At 46.6% G+C, this 18,817-nt stretch overlaps 1 protein-coding gene across 3 annotated transcripts in view; it reads right to left on the reverse strand.

Annotated features, from left to right (window-relative positions):
* The window catches only part of CXCR5 (C-X-C motif chemokine receptor 5), a 70,091-nt gene that overhangs the window by 36,670 nt on the left and 14,604 nt on the right, over nt 1–18,817 (reverse strand). The window contains exon 2 of one of the 3 annotated variants that reach the window (XM_088458736.1): nt 16,051–16,212. The gene's annotated coding sequence lies outside the window, so the exon portion shown is untranslated. Of the gene's footprint in view, nt 1–14,675; nt 14,739–16,050; nt 16,213–18,817 lie in introns of those variants that run through there. The other 2 variants (XM_088458734.1, XM_088458735.1) reach the window with 2 other exon arrangements.

Below are 18,817 nucleotides of genomic sequence, written 5' to 3' on the forward strand. Positions count from 1 at the left end.
TCCCATGGCACTGGTCGCACCACCCTAGTTACGGCCCTGGTGGGCGGGTATGGGGGCGTGATGATGCGATTGGGTCATCATAGCCCCCACCCCTTTGCTATGCAATGCCACGATTACTGTCATTTTGAAGATGGGGACAGAGCCACAATGACATGAATTGTGTCATCGGTAGCCCGTGCAGCCCACCTCACTGGGAAAGTGGGCAGCAGTGGCCGGTTGGCCCCAGCCTTTGGGAAACTTGCCCAACTTTCTGGACGGCCTGGAGGGCCACACAATTTTAGTTCAGGGTGGGTAGGCAAGTATGCTATATCTTCCACTGTAGCCAGTGTAGCGCAGTCCTCATACAAAGAGAAATGTCAGAAAATAGTGTAATACTATTTAAAAACATATTTTATTTCCAAAGGCTTAAGCTAAAATGCCCGGCAACAATATAAGATAAAGCACAGCTTATCTGCACTAGAAATAGGGTCAGTCTCTCAGGGTCTGATTCAAAGATGGACGCAGTACATACAGCAGAGTCTTTGGACACAGCTGCTGTATGTAAATATGCTAATACAGCAAGAGGCTTCTTGTTTAAATAGACGCTTCCTGCCGGCTTCTGTGATCCACTGCTGAGTCCGAGGATCACTTGCGTGAATATCAGCCATCTGGGTAATCGCCAGTTTACTCAGGGTGGCCGGCGTTTTCACACTGCCAGGGCCAGTGAAGCTATGTCGGAAGACGGAGCCAATGGCCTTGGCACGCCAGCATGCCCCCATTTTCTAAAACACTGCCCATCACCGCCCCTTCCCTGACCCCAAACGGCCGCAGCGAGTCAATCATGCTGCAGCTTAGGAGGGACTGCGACCACTGTCGCAGTTAGTGATCGGCACATGAGCAGTAAGGAACCTGCATATGTGCTGATCGTTAAACATCAGAGTTATATGCAGTGGTGGTTCTAGGGGCGGGCAAGCAGGGCTATCGCCTGGGGTGCTATGGCTTGAGGGCACGGCCATCGTTACCCTCCCGGCATTGTCTAATCTGACGGCTGAGGAGGCACTGGTTAGTATCAGACCCATATTTACACTAGGGGTGAGCGGGTTCGGATTTCAGAAATCCGAACCCCCCCGAGCCCCCCCTGATCCGAGGCCGATCCGAGTTAGGCTCGACTTTTCCCGCCTGACTCGGATCTGAAATCGAGGCAAAACGTCATCATCCCACCTTCCGGGTCTCGCGGGTTTTGGATCCTATATAAGGTACCCGCGTCGGCGCCATTTTCTCACTCGGCTGTGGACAGTGAAGAGGGAGGGTGGGAGTTAGGGCTGGCTGGGCTGTGTAGTGTAGTGTAGTGCAGTGCAGAGTAGTGTTGTGCTGTGCTGCGCTGTGCTGCTGTTGTCCACTACTTCAAAGTCCATAGGGGCTGGCTGTGTTGTGCTGTGCTGCTGTTGTTAATAGGGGCTGTGTCCACTACTTCAAAGTCCATAGGGGCTGGCTGGACTGTGTTGTGCAGTCAGTTCTCCATAGGGGCTGTGTCCACTCCAAAGTCCTGTGTAGTGTCCCAGTCCAGGGGGTGCTCTGTCCATCAGGGGTGCTCCCCCCAAGTGCTAAAAAAATAATATTTTTTGTGTGTTTGTGAATTGTGTGTGCAGTAGCCGCACGTGCATCAACAAAGTAGTGCCAAGCGTGCGCCTGTGTCATAAGTAAAGTGCCGGCTGGCTTGACCGTTAAAGGGTGCTGTAACCCCCAAAGTACACTCCAGTCCAAACCAAAAAAAAAATTATTTTCTGTGTTTGTGAATTGTGTGCGCAGTAGCCGCACGTGCATCAACAAAGTAGTGCCAAGCGTGCGCCTGTGTCACAAGTAAAGGGCCGGCTGGCTTGACCGCTAAAGGGTGCTGTAACCCCCAAAGTACACTCCAAACCAAAAAAAAAATATTTTCTGTGTTTGTGAATTGTGTGCGCAGTAGCCGCACGTGCATCAACAAAGTAGTGCCAAGCGTGCGCCTGTGTCATAAGTAAAGGGCCGGCTGGCTTGACCGTTAAAGGGTGCTGTAACCCCCAAAGTACACTCCAAACCAAATAACAAAATATTTTTTCTGTGTTTGTGAATTGTGTGCGCAGTAGCCGCACGTGCATCAACAAAGTAGTGCCAAGCGTGCACTTGTGTCATAAGTAAAGGGCCGGCTGGCTTGACCGTTAAAGGGTGCTGTAACTCCCAAATTACACTCCAGTCCAAACCAAAAAAAAAATTATTTTCTGTGTTTGTGAATTGTGTGCGCAGTAGCCGCACGTGCATCAACAAAGTAGTGCCAAGCGTGCGCCTGTGTCATAAGTAAAGGGCTGGCTGGCTTGACCGTTAAAGGGTGCTGTAACCCCCAAAGTACACTCCAGTCCAAACCAAAAAAAAAATAATTTTCTGTGTTTGTGAATTGTGTGCGCAGTAGCCGCACGTGCATCAACAAAGTAGTGCCAAGCGTGCGCCTGTGTCATAAGTAAAGGGCCAGCTGGCTTGACCGTTAAAGGGTGCTGTAACCCCCAAAGTACACTCCAGTCCAAACCAAAAAAAAAATATTTTCTGTGTTTGTGAATTGTGTGCGCAGTATCCGCACGTGCATCAACAAAGTAGTGCCAAGCGTGCGCTTGTGTCATAAGTAAAGGGCCGGCTGGCTTGACCGTTAAAGGGTGCTGTAACTCCCAAATTACACTCCAGTCCAAACCAAAAAAAAAATTATTTTCTGTGTTTGTGAATTGTGTGCGCAGTAGCCGCACGTGCATCAACAAAGTAGTGCCAAGCGTGCGCCTGTGTCATAAGTAAAGGGCTGGCTGGCTTGACCGTTAAAGGGTGCTGTAACCCCCAAAGTACACTCCAGTCCAAACCAAAAAAAAAATAATTTTCTGTGTTTGTGAATTGTGTGCGCAGTAGCCGCACGTGCATCAACAAAGTAGTGCCAAGCGTGCGCCTGTGTCATAAGTAAAGGGCCGGCTGGCTTGACCGTTAAAGGGTGCTGTAACCCTCAAAGTACCCTCCAGTCCAAACCAAAAAAAAAATAATTTTCTGTGTTTGTGAATTGTGTGCGCAGTAGCTGCACGTGCATCAACAAAGTAGTGCCAAGCGTGCGCCTGTGTCATAAGTAAAGGGCCAGCTGGCTTGACCGTTAAAGGGTGCTGTAACCCCCAAAGTACACTCCAGTCCAAACCAAAAAAAAAATATTTTCTGTGTTTGTGAATTGTGTGCGCAGTATCCGCACGTGCATCAACAAAATAGTGCCAAGCGTGCGCCTGTGTCATAAGTAAAGGGCCGGCTGGCTTGACCATTAAGGGTGCTGTAACCCCCAAAGTACACTCCAAACCAAAAAAATATATATTTTCTGTGTTTGTGAATTGTGTGCGCAGTAGCCGCACGTGCATCAACAAAGGAGCAGCGCCAAGCGTGCGCCTGTGTCATAAGTAAAGGGCCGGCTGGCTTGACCGTTAAAGGGTGTTGTAACTCCCAAAGTACACTCCAGTCCAAACCAAAAAAAAAATTATTTTCTGTGTTTGTGAATTGTGTGCGCAGTATCCGCACGTGCATCAACAAAGTAGTGCCAAGCGTGCGCCTGTGTCATAAGTAAAGGGCCGGCTGGCTTGACCGTTAAAGGGTGCTGTAACCCCCAAAGTACACTCCAAACCAAAAAGAAAATATTTTCTGTTTGTGAATTGTGTGCGCAGTAGCCGCACGTGCATCAACAAAGGAGCAGCGCCAAGCGTGCGCCTGTGTCAAAAGTAAAGGGCCGGCTGGCATGACCATTAAAGGGTGCTGTAACTCCCAAAGTACACTCCAGTCCAAACCAAAAAAAAAAAATATTTTCTGTGTTTGTGAATTGTGTGCGCAGTATCCGCACGTGCATCAACAAAGTAGTGCCAAGCGTGCGCCTGTGTCATAAGTAAAGGGCGGCTGGCTTGACCGTTAAAGGGTGCTGTAACCCCCAAAGTACACTCCAAACCAAAAAAATAATATTTTCTGTGTTTGTGAATTGTGTGCGCAGTAGCCGCACGTGCATCAACAAAGGAGCAGCGCCAAGCGTGCGCCTGTGTCCCATAAGTAAAGGGCCGGCTGGCTCATTTCTTAAAGGCTGGTGTAACCCACAAAGTGCACTACTCTCCAGCAAAAATAAAAAAATATTTTCTGTGTTTAGCCGCACGTATATATCAAATCGATATAACATAAATGGAGGACCAAACTTTCTCCGATAAAAATAAAATAGAGAAAGATCAAGAACCACTTCCTCCTAGTGCTGAAGCTGCTGCCACTAGTCATGACATAGACGATAACATGCCATCAACGTCGTCTGCCAAGGCCGATGCCCAATGTCATAATAGAGGGCACATACAATCCCAAATTACAAAGTTCAGGAAAATGACCTTGAAAAAAACATTTAAATCAGCTGAAGAGAAACGTAAACTTGCCAATATGCCATTTACGACACGGAGTGGCAAGGAACGGCTAAGGTCGATCCCTAGTATGTTCATGACTAGTGGTTCAGCTTCACATGACGATGGAAGCCCTCCTCCCACTAAAAAAATCAAAAGAGTTAAGCTGGCAAAAGCACAGCGAAGAACTGTGCTTTCTAAGAAGATATCACAAATCCCCAAGGAGAGTCCAAGTGTGGTGGTGGTTGCGATGCCTGACCTTCCCAGCACTGGACGGGAAGAGGTGGCTCTTTCCACCATTTGCACGCCCCCTGCAAGTGCTGAAAGGAGCACCCACAGTCCACTTGCTGATATGCAAATTGAAGATGTCACTGTTGAAGTACAACAGGATGAGGATACTGGTGTAGCTGGCGCTGAGGAGGAAGTTGGCGAGGAGGATTCTGATGGTGATGTGGTTTGTTTAAATCAGGCTCCGGGGGAGACAGTTGTTGTCCGTGGGATGAAAAAGCCCATCACGGTCATGCCTGGGTAGAAGACCAAACATTCCACCTCTTTGGTCTGGCAATATTTCTATCCAAATCTGGACAACAACTGTCTTGCCATATGTACCATATGTAAAGGTGAAATAAGTAGGGGTAGGGACGTCAACCACCTAGGAACATCCTCCCTTATACGGCACCTGCAGCGCGTTCATAAAAAGTTACTGTCAAGTTCAGAAACTTTGGCTAAGACCGTAAGCAGTCCAGGGACACCTAAATCCCGTTGTCCTGTTGTATCCAAGCGCCTGCAAACCACACCGTCAACTCCCTCCTCGTCAATTTCCTCCTTAGTCAGGATCGGAAGTAGTCCTGCAGGCCATGTCACTGGCATGACTGACTCTCCTATCCGGGATTCCTCCGGAGGATCCTGCATTGCTACGCCTACTGCTGCCGCTGCTGCTGTTGCTGGGAGTCGTTCATCATCCCAGAGAGGAAGTAGGAACACCACTACTTTTACTAAACAATTGACCCTCCAACAGTCCTTAGCGAGGAGGATGAAGTACGACAGCAGTCATCCTGAAGCAAAACGTATAACTGAGGCCTTGACTGCTATGTTGGTGTTAGACGTGCGTCCGGTATCCGCCATTAGTGCAGTGGGATTTAGACAATTGATGGAGGTAGTGTGTCCCCGGTTCCAAATCCCGTCTAGATTCCACTTCACTAGGCAGGCGATACCGAGACTGTACAGAAACGTCAGAAAAAGTGTCCTCAGTGTCCTGAAAAATGCGGTTGTACCCAATGTCCACTTAACCACGGACATGTGGACAAGTGGAACAGGGCAGACTAAGGACTATATGACTGTGACAGCCCACTGGGTAGATGTATCACCTTATGCAGCAACAGCAGCAGCGTCACCAGTAGCAGCATCTCAGAAATGCCAGCTCGTTCCAAGGCAGGCTACGCTGTGTATCACCGGTTTCAGTAGGAGGCACTCCGCCGACAACCTCTTAGAGAAACTGAGGGAAATCATCGCCCAGTGGCTTACCCCACTTAGACTCTCCTGGGGATTTGTGATATCTGACAACGCCATCTGGGCAAATTCCAGCACGTCCCATGTTTTGCTCACACAATAAACTTGGTGGTGCAGAATTTTCTGAAAAGCGACAGGGGCGTGCAGGAGACGCTTTGGGTGGCCCGAGAAATTTCTGGCCACTTTCGCCATTCAGCGACTGCGTGCCGAAGACTGGAGCGCCAGCAAAACACTCTTGAACCTACCCCGCCATCACCTGAAGCAAGAGGTTGTGACGCGGTGTAACTCAACCCTCTATATGTTTCAGAGGATGGAGGAGCAGCAAAAGGCCATACAAGCCTATACATCCACCTATGACATATGCAAAGGAGGGGGTATGCACCTGACTCAAGCGCAGTGGAGAATGATTTCCGTGTTGTGCAAGGTTCTCCAGCCCTTTGAACTTGCCACACGTGAAGTCAGTTCAGACACTGCCAGCTTGAGTCAGGTCATTCCCCTCATCAGGCTTTTGCAGAAGCAGCTGGAGAAAGTGAAGGAGGAGCTAAGACGGAGCGATTCCGCTCGGCATGTGGGACTTGTGGATGAAGCCCTTCATTCGCTTTGCCAGGATTCCAGGGTGGTCAATCTGTTGAAATCAGACCACTACATTTTGGCCACCGTGCTCGATCCTAGGTTTAAAGCCTATGTGGTGTCTCTCTTTCCGGCCGACACAAGCCTGCAGAGGTGCAAAGACCTGCTGGTGAACACACTGTCAGCTGAAGCGGAACGTGACACGTCAACAGCTCCTTCTTCATTTTCTCCCGCAACTGGGGCTGCCAGGAAAAAACTTAGGTATCCTAAGCAACCCGCTGGTGGTGATGCAGGGCAGGCAGGACCAAGTTTGGACATCTGGTCCGGACTGAAGGACCTGGCAACAATTTCTGACATGTCTACTGTCACTGCATATGATACTGTCACCATTAACAGAATGGTGGAGGATTACATCGGTGACAGCATCCAAGTAGGCATGTCAGACAGTCCATACCTGTACTGGCAGGAAAAAGAGGCAATTTTGAGGCCCCTGTACAAACTGGCTCTATTTTACCTGAGTTGCCCCCCCCCTCCAGTGTGTACTCCGAAAGAGTGTTTAGTGCAGCCGGGAACCTTGTCAGCGAAAGGCGTAGGAGGTTGCTTCCACAGAATGTGGAGAAGATGATGTTCATCAAAATGAATTATCAGCTCTTCCAGGGAGACCAGCCTCCAGAACGTACAGAGGGACCTGTGGTGGTGGATTCAAGTGGGGACGAGTTAATACTTTGTGAGGATGAGGATGTACACACTGAAGAGGGTGAGGAATCGGTGGATGAGGAGGATGAGGATGACATCTTGCCTCTTTAGAGCCAGTTTGTGCAGGGACAGATTAATTGCCAGCTTGTTTTGTGGGGGCCCAAACGAACCAATCATTTCAGCCACAGTTGTGTGGCAGACCCTGGCGCTGAAATGATTGGTTTGTTAAAGTGTGCATGTCCTGTTTATACAACATAAGGGTGGGTGGGAGGGCCCAAGGACAATTCCATCTTGCACCTCTTTTTTTTCTTTGCATTATGTACAGTTTGGGGCCTAGTTTTTCAAACTGCCATCCTGTCTGCCACTGCAGTATCACGCCTAGATGGGTCACGTGTTTGTGCCGCCCACTCGTGTCGCTTAGCATAGTCATCCAGCTACCTCGGTGCAACCTTTTGGACATAAAAACACTATTGTGAGGTGTGAGGTGTTCAGAATAGACTGGAAATGAGTGGAAATTAAGGTTATTGAGGTTAATAATAGCATAGGAGCAGAAAAACCTAAAAATTCTGTGATTTTAGCTGTTTTTATGCTTTTTTAAAAAAAAATACAGATCCAAAACACAAAACCCAGAACCCAAAACACGGAAGGGTGGTTTTGGTAAAACCAATCCAGATCCAAAACACGAAGAAAGATCCAGATCCAAAACACAAAACACGAAAAGTGGCCGGTGCACACCCCTAATTTACACACACACATATATGAACCTGAGGGTTCATGTGGGCATTATACAAAGGTGCAGCATTATATAGTGCTGGAAATTTGGTGTGTTTTGACCAGGGATGTGCGGAAAAGGTAGGGAGGGGAGGCAGTGCCTCACCTGCCATCCCCTATTTACTCCAGAGTTTTCACTATAGAAATGATTAGAATAATACAAAAGAAGATATTTATAATATTTTCTTTACATTTTTCTTATAATTTTTATAGTCAAAACTCTGGAGTATCCCTAAGTATGACAGGAAAGGCTCTGCCTCACCTGACCGCACATTGCTGCCGACCGTTATATATAAGCCTCGGCAGCCGTGGCTCCATATTTACAAACGGCTGCGGGGCCGTTTGTAAATATGAGTCCCAGTCTCCCAGAATGCAGTCCATGATGCAAGGCATTCTGGGAGCAGCAGCTGGAAAGAGAAGATGAAAAAGCAGCAGCAAAGGGGAGAGACCCGCCTGCACATGGTAAGACTCAGGCAAATGGCTCACCCCCTGGCAAAAGACGCCCCCTCCATGCTTTTCCTTCATGTGCTTTTCATCACAGCAACTTGGTTTCTACCACCCTGCTGTTTATTTGAGTATTATATGAGTATTATGACCACTAATGCACAAATGTTTATATACCATGTTCTTGTACCGCATTGTTTTGTTTTGTTAAGCTGAAAGTCGCTGTTTTCTTGTTTTGCTCTGTTTCTGTACTTTGGATTCAACAAGGAATGCACAGGAGAGAACGCACACACTTGGCCGATGTTTCCATACTGCGCATGCGCGAACTACCCGGTGCGAGCTGGTAAGCGTACGCAGACTACACGCAGCATGTACGCTGACCCCTTCCGATGTTGACTGACAGGAAGTGCCGTTTATGGGTGGTGACGGGGGGTGGTCGTGCGAATGCAGGTGTGCCTGTGCGTTTGGATGCCATTTTAGGGGCGACGACGCAGTGATGAGACTCCATGCACACAGGAAGTTGCCAAGATCCTGCGCGAGGTCTGGTCAACCGCTATTATGCAAATGTAGTCGATGGTTCTCGATGTTACCGATGTTTACGCTATCTTGCCTTCTGATCAGGCTGTGAGTGAAGGGAGATGGGCGGTTTAATTTGGGGCTGGGCGTCTGCATCTTGTGCTGTGGTTTCCGTGCATATGCATTGATTAGCATATTCTCGCAGCGGCTGGGTGCGTGCGTCTGCTAGCGTGCGTTCCTTGCTGAATCAGGCCCTTTGTTAGTTGCTGTGGAAACCTTCTGGTGTCTTACAGTGACCGAAGTGGGAATGTAGAAGTGGGGGCATGGAAATTTGAATAGAACAGACGGGATCCGCCTCAGACCCCCAGTAGTTATTATTTTTAGTAGTATGTAGTATTATTTAAAACATGTTATATGATGTAAGGCTATTCACCACGTGTTCACCTCTCCTTAATGTCTCACATATTCTACAGTATCTCTCTCATTCCATGTAATTCTCTCTCTCACTCCCCACATGCTCTCTGTTTGGTCACCTGCATCCAGGCCTGGCGACAGGGGTGGACTAAGGCCCCGAGGTCCAGAGAGGGCCCGAGGCCCAGACGGGCACAAAGTAGGGCCACGGATGGCTGACTCCATCAGCGGCCGCCGGTACCCATATTCGCTGCCCAGCTCTTTTGTAATCTGGCTCAGGCAGTGCTGGGCTCGACTTGCCTGTAGCTCAGACCTGACCTGGGCCGGACATGACATTTCCAGTAAGCAATGTGGCGGCGTGATGTCATAAGTCATGCCGCCGCACATCATCCCCATCTGCCAGGCACACAGTGCACTGTCACTGCACTGCGGTGGTGAGGGGCTGGGTGCAGAGGAAGGTGGGGGGGCAGCGGCTGAAGGTGGTGAAGGTGGCTGAGGGCTGGGGAAGGTGAAGAATGCTGAGGGCTGGGGAAGGTGAAGGGGCTGAGGGCTGGGAATGGTGAAGGGGGCTGAGGGCTGGGAAAGGTGAAGGATGCTGGGGAAGGTGAAGGATGCTGAGGGCTGGGAAAGGTGGAGGATGCTGGTGAAGGTGAAGGGGCTGAGGCTGGGAAAGGTGAAGGATGCTGGGGAAGGTGAAGGATGCTGAGGGCTGGGGAAGGTGAAGGGGCTGAGGGCTGGGAAAGGTGGAGGATGCTGAGGAAGGTGAAGGGGGACTGAGGGCTGGGAAAGGTGAAGGATGCTGGGGAAGGTGAAGGATGCTGAGGGCTGGGGAAGGTGAAGGGGCTGAGGGCTGGGAAAGGTGGAGGATAGGATGCTGGGGAAGGTGAAGGGGACTGAGGGCTGGGAAAGGTGAAGGATGCTCTGGAAAGTGAAGGATGCTGAGGGCTGGGGAAGGTAAAGGGGGCTGAGGGCTGGCAAAGGTGACAGATGCTGGGGAAGGTGAAGGATGCTTAGGGCTGGGGAAGGTGAAGGATGCTTAGGGCTGGGGAAGGTGAAGGGGGCTGAGGGCTGGGGAAGGTAATGGGACTAACGGTTGAGGAAAGTGATGGTGGTTGTGGGCTATGGAAGGTGATGGTGGTATGAGGATGGTGATCAGGGTGTGAGGCTGAGCAAGGTGATATGGGACTTTTGGTCTGAGAATGGTGATGAGGCTCTGAGGCTGAGGAAGGTGATGAGGGGCTAAGGATGGCTGGCTACAGACACCATCCCTCCTAAACACTATAATGATATAATTCACTTGGTCACTATTGGGCGCTGCTGTTCCTCTTTTCCACAGAAATCTCTTTGCCACAGTTAGGGATGTGGTTACAGGACAGCAGCCCATCCCCATGTCCATGTGGATTACAGCGATGTATAATCATTTATGGGTTATAATTTATTTGATTTGTTTGTAATTATATATATATATATATATTATATATATTATTATATATATATTAGCTGGGATACCCAGTTGCTCAGGTTGAAGGACTGGACCCTGAACTATGCCTGCAGCTTTTATTTGTTTACATTGTCCTCACCTCCTCACCTATAGCCCCATTCCATTGATCCTGAAAAGGACCACAGCAGGCAGACATTGAGAGACAGCGCCGCCGGTCACATGGCAATTAGAGCTCGAGGACCGGCAGCCAATCAGCAGTGGTGGCTCTTGATTGGCTGCCGTATCACGAGCACCGATTGGTTCACGACAGGCGCCAGATTCAAGCTGGGCCATTGCTATCTGTCCATGTCTGCCGCTTCCTGCCGGTGTGCCAGTTGTAGTAAGCTGGTAGCCGGGCACCAATTCCACAACTGCTGAATGCTGATAGCACACGGAGGGAAGAGGCTGCTGGATGGACACAGGGAGGTGAGTTGCTGGGGTTGCATAATGTTATTATTATTATCATTGTGCAGCATAAGCAAGGGTGGATTTATAATGGGTGCAGGGTGTGCGGTGCACACGGGCCCCTGGGTCACACCTTGCACCCATATTATACTTACCTTTCTGGAGTCCCACATCGGTGGTGCCAGCACTGTAAAAACATCTGGAAAATAGCTGCTGTGGACATTTACCCATCGTTTTGTGCATACGCAGTACAGGGAAAATGCCACTGCCATTTTTCCGGTGACCTGCGCATGCGCTATAGACTCTAGGCACACTCTAGTGCTCAGTGCACTGCCGGCCACCGGACTGAGAGGAGACGGCCCATGACAGAGATGGCACATGGGCCCCCTCCTCTCTAGAAATGCCCCTGGGCATAAGGTGTAATGGGGGGATCGGTATGAAATACCGCCGGACCTACGTCCGACGGTTAAAATCCCGAATGCCGGAAGACCGGCACCAGTGAAGATCTTGACAGCTGTAAAGGTAAGTATTAACTAACCTAACCTGCCCCCCTAACCCTCCTTTAGGGATGCCTAACTCTAACCTCCCCCCCTAGTGTCTAACCCTAACCCCTCTCTAAGTGCCTAAACGTAACCCCCCCTTCCCCATAGCCTAAACCTAAGTCTCCCGGGGGGGTACCTAACCCTAACCCTCCCCCCCGGGAGTGCCTAACCCTAACCCTCCCTTCCCCTAGCCTAAACCTAATCCTCCCCACCGTGGCTGTCCGCGCCCAGCGCCTGGCTTACCTTCGTTCGGTATGCCGGCCGTCAGACTCCTGGCGTAGGTCTAATGACAGCCGTCGATGCCTGTCATTAGTACCTTGCCGGGATTTGACAGCCGGGAAGCCGGCGGATGGCATTGAGACCGTCGGCTTCCTGACTGCATCCCGTAAGGGGCACTACTATTGTGTGGTATAATGCATTATATAGGGTGCTACTACTACTATGTGGCATAATATGTAAAGGGCATTACTGTGTGGTATAATATGTAAGAGGCAAATTTGGTGGAGCTAGGTCCAAAACTCCTGCTGTGCATAAAGGACAAACAGACAGGCATGCTTTCTCACTTATTATATAGACATACTGTATATGTGTGTATCTATATATATATTATATATATATATATTTATTTTTAAACCCCGGCTAGGCTGCTCATGGGAAGGCAACGTTAATTAACAGAGGGCCTGATTCATTACGAATCGCTATTGTGATCGCAGCTGCGATTACGCACGCAGGTCTATTGCGAAAATATGCTAATGTTTGCAATCGTTAAGCTGTCACAGCACAAAATAAGGACGCCCACTTTCCCTTACATCGGTAATACTTAGCAAAATAGCAAAACCATTGGTAACATCGAGTAACATCATAGCCTCACGCACAATTGCACAAGGTCAGACCTTACTCAGGAATTGCTAACCTTGTCGCACGCAGTGAGAGCTCAAGCTGTGTATGGCATCGCAGTGGCTAATTTATGCACGCCCCTGTTTGACACGCCTGCGTTTCGCCAACCCACCCCATCACCACCCCCAAACGCTCACTTCCTGTCAATCACTCTGCGTCGGATATGCGTAGTGTCTACGATCGCAGTGTGATCTCAGTGAGCCATTCTCGTAAACGCATTGCGATGCATACGCACGCACAGAACACAACAATTGGCCTCCTGTGCGCGTAATTGCAGTTGCGATCGGTAATGAATCAGGCCCAGAGTTCGAAAGGTGCATAATAGTGGGTTCCTGACGGATGGGACATTTCATATCCGAAGTTGTGCGGACATTCAACATTCCTCAATCTACGGTGTCATGTGGGTACTGGGAATACCTCATGGAAGGCATTACCACCCACCATGGTCAGTGCAGTGGCCGACCATGGGTGCTTAAATATCATGACCAGCGGGGTCAGGCCTGTTCGGATTTTCAGGATCTTCCAAATTCATTCAGTAAGGAAAACAGGGCTTTAAATATCTGGAATTATAATCAGGTACCAAACACATGAAGAAATGGGCAAAGGCCTATCATAGTGTAGCAATTTCAATATTTAATAAAATCTACACAAGATTAAAAATTCATACATTAATGCATAAAAATGTGCATATTACAAACTCCTGGAGGATGAAACCTCTAATCCACAACTGTAATCCAAGTGAGCGTTAGACCCAGGGGTGTGATGACCAAGATAGTAACACATGAACCATCCAATGCATTTTGTTGTAACTTAACTTCCTCAGGGATATGGTTAAAAAACAGAATGAGTTTAAATTAGAGATGTGCGGGCTCGGATTCGTTCGAATTTTCTCGCCAAATTCGGATTTTTCCCGCCAAAAATCGGGACTCAGAAAAAGGCAAAATGTCATCTTTCATGGACAAACATCATCTTTCATGGACTTTTGTCCAGGAATGATGATGTTTGTCCATGAAAGATGCCATTTTGCTTCTTTCTGAGACCCGAGTTTTGGCGGGAAAATTCAGAATTTGGCGGGAAAATCCGAACTAATCTGAGCCCGCACATCCCTAGTTTAAATAGGGCTTTCAACTGTCCAGAACCAATTGAGCCAGAATATGTCATTGTTTACAGACTTATAGCGACTATTGTTCAATGAATTTGGGCTAGAAAAAAAATGGACTCTCAATTAGTTTAAATGATTAATCAAAAAATTGTCTTATTGGGCACACAATACTCACACAATATATGAGAGAGAGAGGTGTTGTATTTTATTGGACATTAGTGCTGTATCATGGCACTAGGAGTGTTGGGATTTTTATGTCAACCTTCTGAACCTGTCGACCTTCCGTACTGTCGACCTTCTGGCTGGTGTCGACCAAATCATTGTCGACCTTTTCATTGTTGACCTTTTTGTATGGAACCAGATTCAGTTTAATATATATTTTGGATTTCTATCTCCCTGTGAGATTGTGAGAGATTTTTGAGAATTTCTTTAGTTTGCTCATTTCCATGAGGTTGCTGAGAGCAGAGATAAATGTGCTCTATGACACATTTCCTTTTCTTGTGCTTTGAACTACTGAAGACTAAGTGTAGTCATTTCTTGGCAATGCAAAAATGCTCCCTTTCTGATGTGGCAAACACAAATTACATTTGTTACATGGACTTTCTTGATAACTGTTACATGTTTGTCACTTTGAATGCAGCGTCAGCATACTGTCCATAGAGACCTAGCAGCAATAACAGAACAGTAGTACAAACACAACCATAGCTATTAGTAAATTTACTCTGGTGAATATTCACACTGGCAGGGTTATCGCTGGTGACACTGGCATGAGTGTTATTGCCTACCGTAACCCTGGGGTATAGAACAAAACAAAAGAAAGCACTATCACCGGTAAAAACTTTTGAGTATGCGAATGGAATGTATAACTTAATGAATAGGAGCCATAACATTTCAAAAGTTCAGTAGCTCAGCAAAAATGATTAAACCCAGAAGATTGGGCTTACCCTCCATCCTCGGGTTTAGTTATGGCGGCATTGGACACAGTTGAGCCTCTGTTTGTTCTTGCCTCTTTTACTCGCCAGTTGCCAGGAATCTATTGTAAACTCCAGCAGACAAGGAAAGGATTGAAGAAAGAACAAATGGATGAAGGGCGGAACAAGGGCAAGAGAAAAAATGGATCAAGAAAGGAACAGGAGAACGTGGGTGGTGGGGGAAAGCATGAATCTAGAGAGTCAGAGTCACAACCAGGTAGAGATCAGTGTAACCAGGATGCATGAAACAAACATTTATTAGTGATGAGTACCCAGGGCCGGCTCTACCATTAGGCAGCTTTAGGCAGCTGCCTAGGGTGCCAGAATCTGAGGGGGGGTGCCACTGAGTCTGCCTACCATAAAATTGTACTTAATTCAGGCGGCAGCTGTGGAACTTATAAGATGCACTTTTATCTGAGGGGTTGGGAAGTGGGTATTGATGGTGGTTTGGGGAGTAGATTGAAGTTTTGCCTAGGGTGCTGAGTGACCTTGCACCGCACTGTGAGTACCTTTATAAAGCAGGCACCGATCAAAAGCCTCTCTAGCATCAAAAGGCCCCAATTGCACTGTAACTAAATGCCAAGTTGCCCTAAGGGATACAAACCAACCAAGAAGTCACCAGAAGCGGAATCTGGGCCTGATTCAGCTTTGGGAATAGAGTAGGGATGTGCAGGCTCGGATAGGTTCGAGTTTGCACGTTGAGTTCGGATTTTTCCCTCCAAAAAAACGGAACTCAGAAAGAGGCTAAACGTCATCTTACATGGACGAACATCATCATTCCTGGACTTTTGTCCAGGAATGATGATGTTCGTCCATGTAAGATGACGTTTAGCCTCTTTCTGAGTTCCGTTTTTTTGGAGGGAAAAATCCGAACTCAACGTGCAAACTCGAACCTATCCGAGCCTGCACATCCCTAGAATAGAGTGAGAATTAGCTCTTAACTGTGAACCTGGACAAACCATGTTACAATGCATGGGGTGTAAATACATATATTATTTTGCATGTAGTGTAAATACTGGCTGCTTTTGTATGTAGCCCACAAATACTGCACAGCTTTATTATTACACTGCACTTTAGATGTCAGTTTGGACACCTCCCTCCCAAATTTAAATCTCTCTGCACATTTAAAATCTGTCCCACCTGCAGTGCAGCATGGTTTCACCAACATGATCAGTTACAGTGCTAAATCTCACTCTATTTCCAAAGCCGAATCAGGCCCTCTGTTTTATAGGTAAATGTGCTTAAGAAGGCATTTGTTATTATATTTTTGTAAGAAAAAAAAAAGAAAATAATAAATCCTATGCTATAGCATAGTAATATTATAATTTTACCTTTATTATATACTCACCCTGAATTGTCATTTCCCAAAATCCTATGGATCACAGATGAAAATATGAGACTTGCACCTTCTTACTTTGGTGAATGGAATTACTTCATGACTTGTGTTTTTTTTTTTTCCAACCAATTCTGACACAGCTTAAACTGGAGTTTAATTGTTATTCTTCTGTGGCTAAACAAGAAAGTCAGTTAAGGGAAAGTTTCAGGTGTGAAACACATTATATTTACATAGATCACTTGAAAACTTTCAGAAACCCTTATCAACCAGAGTATGTGCCATCACACAAAGTCATTATTTAACAACTGGAAAATAAATATTAGGTAGTTTTTTTGGGAGGGTAGAAAATGTCATCTGGTAAATACTGCCAGAGAGCAAAGCAGGTTTAGGCTAATTTAAAAATGGAAATGTATTATTATTATCGTAATCATTATTACTTTAGTTCACCATTATATTTAAACAAATGCCAAAAAATAGAAGCAAAATTGTCCTGTTAACTATCCTGAATTGAATAATGAAAACTACAAACTTCAGATGTGGGATAGGAAAATGTTGCTTTATATATTATTCAAAGTTTAGGGCAGATGTTAGATGGTCATTAATAAAAATAATAATAAAAAAAAAATTAGGTGGTCCAAAAACCCCCCCAGTATCTATAGACATTTACAAATATTGAAGACAATATTCCCATGCACTAACAAAACTGACTACGGGCGGGATGTACTAACCTGAAATGCTTTTTGGAGTTTTGACAGCATTACTCATACTGTATTCCTCTGTGATAGGGATGAAATGGGATCCCTCCTAGCATCCCCTCCCGCAGTGCACGGTTTTTGTTCCTACAGTATTATTAACCTCAATAACATAAATTTCCACTCGTTTCCACTCAATTTTGACCACCTCACAATATTGTTTTCATCCAGTTTAGGCCCATAATTTGCACCAAGCTCGCTGGTTGACTAAGCTAAGTGGCAGCAGTGGGCGGTACAAACACGTTGCAGTTCAACTTCAAACATGGCACTTAAGGAAACATATGTTATCATTAATCAAGAGGCCTGAGGAAGATGGAGTATGTATGTAGCTGACGGCAGGGAAAGGAAGGGTTGATTCATAGTAAATTTAATTAAAGTTTTTGATTCCAAAGCAAATTATGAGGGAGGGTGGTAGGGAGTCATTTTCAAAGAATATTTGACTCATTCACATCAGTCCTTGTCCCAGTTGAGCTCTTGTGGTGGTCCAGTATTTAAAAAAAATGAAAGGGCATGCAGGAGATGCTGGGCAAAATTTACTAAGCAGCGGGTTTTAAACCCCGGCGGTTTGGTGGCGGTTTCATGGCAGGTTCTAAACCCCGGGGGTTTGGTGACAGTTTCTAAATGACAGCCCAGTTGTATTCTATTCTAAAATATGTTTTGATGGTGGTTTTGCAGCGGTTTTGGCCTTAGTAAATATGCAGATAGCAAAACCGCCGCCAAACTGCTGGGGTTTAGAACCCGCCGCTTAGTACATTTTGCCCGTTGTCTGTGGCAGCACAGAAAATGGAAGCTCTGAACAGGAAGGTGGCTGAGGGATTTTTAAAGTCTGGTACTAAAAATCAGTTATTGTGCTTCTGGGATTATGGATGGGAAGGCTAGGAGGGGAGGAGAGAGAACATCTCCAGATACCATCACAAAATAGCCTTTCCATTTGGTGTTTGAGTTGCATCTGACCAAACATGGCTGTTATGATCAAGGAAAACCAAGCCCACCAGGTTGGTATCTACAAATCAAGGTTGAAAAATGGCATAAGAGTATGTTGCAAGTATACCTATTTGTGATTTTAATTTAAATACAGTATGAAACTATAAAAAAAAGTAAGCATCAGAGCAGCGGCACAAAAGCACTGCAGTTTAAAAAAATATAGGACATCTATTAAACTTTTGCAACACAGCAGTGGCAGACAGGATGGCAGTTTCATAAACTATAAAATTAAAAATGTCAGGCAGCAATACCCCGCACAGCACATAATGCAAAGAAAAGACGTGCAAGATGGCATTATCCTTGGTTGTAATTGGCGGTAAAGGTCTTCCTTGTGAAATTTGTAGTTCATTTTGATGAACATCATCTTTTCCACATTTTGAGGAAGTAGCCTCCTACGCCGATTGCTGACAAGGTTCTTGGCTGTGCTGAAAACTCTTTTTGAGTACACACTGGAGGGTGGGCAGCTCAAGTAAAGAAAAGCCAGTTTATGCAAGGGCCTCCAAATTGCCTTTTTTTCCTGCCAGTAGTTAAACGGACTGTCTGACATGCCTATTTGGATGCTATCATTTAAACAGTCCTCAACCATTCTTTGAATGGTGACCGTATCAGATGGAGTCAATGTAGAGGTCTCATTAATTGTAGGTAATTCTTTGAGACCCGACAAGATGTCAAAACTTGGTTGTGTTGACTCATCTGCATCACCAGTGGGACTTTTTTTGTGAAAGTTCAGGAGGAGCCTTAGCTGCATCATGTGCCGCTTGAGCTGACAATTTGCTTACCAACAGCTCTTTGCATGTCTTTAGATGTGTGTCTGTTGGGAATAAAGACACAATGTATGACTTAAAACTAGGATCGAACACGGTCGCCAAAATGTATTGCTCTGATTGGAAGATCCTGACAACCCTTGAATCCTGGTGAAGCGATTTAAGGACTTGAACTACTAGTTTGACATTGTTAGCAGAATTGCTTCATTTCAGCTCCACCTTCAGTTTCTCAAGCTGCTTTTCCAACAGTCTAATGAGGTGAATTACCTGACTCAAGCT

The sequence above is a fragment of the Taudactylus pleione genome, unplaced genomic scaffold (assembly GCF_031769625.1).
Source record: "Taudactylus pleione unplaced genomic scaffold, aTauple2 ptg000848l, whole genome shotgun sequence".
In the NCBI taxonomy this organism is placed as follows: domain Eukaryota; kingdom Metazoa; phylum Chordata; class Amphibia; order Anura; family Myobatrachidae; genus Taudactylus; species Taudactylus pleione.